General features: G+C 36.2%; 1 long non-coding RNA gene across 1 annotated transcript in view; it reads left to right on the forward strand.

The window, feature by feature from the left end:
* LOC122088430 overlaps positions 1-4,495 on the forward strand; it is a 6,907-nt gene extending 2,412 nt beyond the window's left edge. Inside the window, exon 3 of the long non-coding RNA XR_006143060.1 lies at positions 4,124-4,495. This is a non-coding gene — a long non-coding RNA (uncharacterized LOC122088430). The remainder of the gene's footprint in view (positions 1-4,123) is intronic.
* Positions 4,496-4,715: the final 220 nt, after the last annotated feature.

The following is a 4,715-nucleotide window of genomic DNA, read 5'->3' on the forward strand; positions in this document are numbered from 1 at the left end:
TGTTTATGCATAATACATGTTATCAATAGCTTTTTTTAACAAATTCTTTATGCAAAAGTGTTTAAAAAAATGTTTCCTATCCATTTATGTGTGTATCTTTAGCGTATCTTAGTGTATCTCCGATATGATACGATACCCTCCGATACGTATCTTAATTTTGATCGATCGATACGGCGACCGATACCGATACTTTAATCCTTGCCCAGAGCTGTTTGTTGTGTGATAGTGGACGAGGAACATGGTATTGTCTCAATTCCAATCAGTGTTAACTGATGCTTCTGAAACCTAGGCAGTGTGATGTTGTATGTTACTGCCATCTGCCATTGAAAGGAGCCACTGGCATCAATTGCTTAATTCTTGTTAAGCGTAAGAGGAAGTCCCATAGGCTGATCTAGTCCCAAATGTTTGCATTTTTTTTTTTTTTCATTAACTTACATTGATTTGTTGGTATGTTAATTACTATTTTTCTCACAATAACGTTTTTGTGAGAAATTTACCATTGATTAAAGGAATCCTATGTTTTTGAGGTGCATTAGCATGATAGATTTTCCACAAAATTCAGGAGATCCTATGTTTTCAAGTGAAACGAAATGTTGTTATGAAATTTTTTATCTTTGTGAAGTCTTGAAGAACAGTAGGAATAGGAAAATTTATGTGGGTAGGACTATTGTTGGACTTTTGATGAGTGAAAAAAGGGGAAAATTGTAAATGTGATAGTTTCCCATGATTGTTGACTATAATTAAGATAGACCTAAAGTCCGAGTAAAAATATAAACCTGGAATCAATATGCAATGTTCATTGAATCATAATTTGTGAAACCTGAGAGTTGTGATGCATTTATTGACAATGCTGTCCACCATTTAAGGTTGGAAAATGCTTGACTCTTGAACCTGGTCTGATCTGCCAATGCTTGTTTGACATACTTTTCCGTCACATATTTGTGAAATGTGGTTGGTTAAATAGTAATAAATTTAGCAGGCGTGGTCTGTTGATGAACAGATACCGCGACCTCCCCGGTTGAATATGTAACGCTACGTGGGGATGTGGCATCTGTAGGTGAAATAGCAGTAGAGATGAGAGCTGAATTCCACATAAAATTTTTGTATGTTGGAGTAGTAGATGATAGAACATGAACTTGATTAAGTCTATAAATTAGCAGCAGTCGAGGAAGGGAAGTTAAATGTTGCTTAAATGTGTGTTTTGTCACTCATTTGAAAAGAGAGGGCATTCTTGAGAGTTATTAAGCATGTCGAAAATGAGGACATTCGTAAATTGGTGTGTCGATAAAAGGGGTTAGTGCATAGTAGAGAAGTAGTTTTGTCACACTGGTCATATAAAGCACCGTAAATGATTTAGCAACCTATTACCAATTCGTAAATGCAATAAAACTGTAATGGACAAAACCAAAAATGTGCGTAGGAAAATTCTGATATTGACTGCAGCATATTGTTTTTTCAATTCATCTTTAATATATATGTTATGAATTGAAGATGAGGGTATGTTTATTAGCATGTTAAATTTCAGATTCTATAAATCCCATTGAAGAAGTTTCATGGGATGGATTGAGAGGATCCTATATATTACACTGCATTCGTTAACAAGTTAGCGTTGTTGTGGATGGTTGGTAGATGTAATTTTTCTGTAAGGAGTTGAGTGAGGATTTTAACAAAGTAACCCACCGGCGACTATTAGTCTTCTATGTTGTTGTGATATATGTATGTGAAATGATTAACAATGATGACCTTATATTTTTATAGGGTGGGAGTAGAAGATGCGTAGGAAAGTTTATGTTGTATATGAGGGTCACAACCAAGGAATATATCAGACTTGGGCAGAATGCAGCGCCCAAGTGACCGGGTATCGAGGAGCGACATTTAAGTCTTATCATACTTTACATGAAGCAGAACGTGATTGGCATGATTTCCAATCAAGAAACAACAATTGCAGGAAACAGAGATGTTCATAAGGGAATTACTTCAATAAAGTCACTGAATCTTTGGGGAAGGGCCGTAGATCTCTGGAAGTGTGTCATTCCGAAGCAGATAAACCCCCTAAACTTGTTGGGTGCGGGATGATCTCTCCCTGATTCATGTCTTGTTTTATGTATCTGTTGGAATCATTATTGGGTATTATATTCCCCACTGATACATGTATGTATTGCATGATAAATCACCCGTTAATAAATGAGTATCTTATGTAGATGACTTTTGTGCTCTCATCTTTATTGTAGGCCATAATTGTGATGGTTTATATAAATGAATTGAAATTGCGCTGTCTTTTTTTTAATGAGACAAATTTTTTGATGTTAACACAAGTCCGCATTGTATTTTTGGTTGAAGTAATCAAAGGTTGTTTTGGTACAAGGCTGTGGTATGGAAATATGGATTCCAAGAGTGATTTGAGATAGTATGGTAAATGGACATATGAGGGGGAAGGGTGTGGAGAAATGTGGAAGGATCAATGGTCCTTGATATTCCATCAGGAGATGTATGCTATAACTAGTTGTGAGTTAGATAGGGATAAAGAATCTATCATTGGCCATAATGTTTAAAAAATGGGAAAAAATATCTCCAAAACAGGAAAAAGTTATCCCTTATCTTACCCAATGTTATATTTACAAGTAGAAGTTTCGTAAAGTGTTAAATAACATGGTAGTGTTGGAAGGGATGTGGAACCATAGTAGTAGTGAAAATCTTGGTTCAATTTCACACAGATGTCAAGTGTAACTACTTTGTGGCTTGCCTCATTACGAATTATGTATCTTTCGTTATGTTAAATTCAGTATGTTATTTTGACGTTACGTATGATAGTCAGTAAAAAAAGCATGTTACTATTAGTCATTAAAAATTTATGTGAAGGGATCCCATGCTGGTGATAGGCTCAGTTGCTGCATTAGGACTAGGTACATATGACTATATGAGGCTTTGCATGAATTCCGGTATATGATAATTGAATGAGCTTAGTGTGTAAGAAATGAACAATTAAACACATTATGCGTCACACTGAACATGTAGTAAATATAGAGTTTGAGTGTATAACCGATTTATATGGAGGTGAGCAATGAGCAGGTAGGAAATGATGTTGCGCACTTGCACTATATTGTTGAAGGATAGTGAAAACATGGATGGTCATTTATGTAAGAATAATGGGAATGGTGTATGCGCCATTTCCATTATTTTCTTTCTTTCTTTTGTTTTTAGAAAAAATTATATTGCCACCCCTTGACCTTTGGTCCTTATTCAACGCCACCCTTTGGACTTTTCGAAAAGTCAAAGCCATCCTCTAAAAATTTAAAAAATTCCAAATCGGTCCCTGTCGTTAGCCGACCGCGTTAAGTGAATGAAAATCTGTTAGTTTTTTTACAATATACCCAAAACACTCCCACCTATTGTGAGAGGACAATATTGCCCTCCCTTTCATTTCTTCTTCTAAACCCATCTCCTTCTCACTCCTCACTCACTCAAATAGGGGTTGAACAACAAGAAGAAGAAGACAATAACCTGCAACTCGATTGTGCCCTCCGGCGTGTGATTCTTAGGTAGAAAGCTGACTGGCGTGCGAATCTCTCCCAAGGTATGTAGGGTTTGGCTTCTTCTTCTTGGGCATTTAGGGTTTTTCTTCCTTGGTTAATCTAGGGTTTGGTTATTTCATTTTTCAGTATTTCTTAATGGAACTGGACTCGAAGGAGAGAGTTGGGTTTATGTTGGTGTCTTCGGGCTTAAAAATTGGGATTTGAGAGCACACTATTTGGCATTTGCATGGTTTTGAAAGTATGATAAAAAAATTCTCAATGTTAATTGTGGAAGATGACCAATTTCAAAGGGATTTGTCTTCAAGATCTTACATGGAATGGATACTACTATATATTTTTTCTTCACCCCCTTCTTTTAGATTGTTCGCCTATATCTTCTATTGCTATAATTTTTATGAGTTGTCTTATAGCTCGGTGTGATTGACATTTGGCCATAAACGGGCAGTATTTTGACTTTTTTCAGTGTTTTCTCTATTCTAGATCTATGATTTGTGTTCCCTGTGTTTGAGTTCTAGGTCTATATTTTGAGCATTTCTCATACTCTGGATGCTAAGTAATTGTAATCCACTTTGACCATGTTTAATTTGTAGATAACCAATGTCTACCACGAGTTTTAATGACAGCAACCAAAGTGGGTTAAGGTTTGTGAATGTTAGATGCAAATGTCCTGAACCCAAAAGGGCATTGATGCGAATTTCAGAGTCTAGTTCGAACCCAAATATGTTGTACTACTGCTGCCCTGAAGCACCAAGAGGATGTCGATTCTTCTTATGGTGTGAACCTATAGTTGCACTAAGACTTTTGCCACCCCTACAACTAATTCAGAAGCAGTTGTTGGTGAAAGAATCCAACGTTAACTGATGAAAGAAGAGATTCGTGCCTTGAAGAAAAGAATTAAGAATTTAGAGAACGCGTATGGAAAGAGGAAAATTGTAATTGGTGTGCTTGTGGTGGTGTGTTTAGTGTTATGTGTTAAAAAATGATTTTACAATGTTTAATAGTGAAGTTGTGTCGAGTATGTAAGAATCTGAACTAAATGAAATCGTTCATTCTCACTGTTCTTATTACTAAGTTGTTGGTTAATCATGACCCTCAAATTGAATGGGTAGCATTTTGATGGAGAGAGGGCCAGCATTGTGATGAGTTCCTAAAATAAACGGCCGCATTTTGATTGTAAACGGT

This window comes from Macadamia integrifolia, chromosome 2 (genome assembly GCF_013358625.1).
Source record: "Macadamia integrifolia cultivar HAES 741 chromosome 2, SCU_Mint_v3, whole genome shotgun sequence".
In the NCBI taxonomy this organism is placed as follows: Eukaryota; Viridiplantae; Streptophyta; class Magnoliopsida; order Proteales; family Proteaceae; genus Macadamia; species Macadamia integrifolia.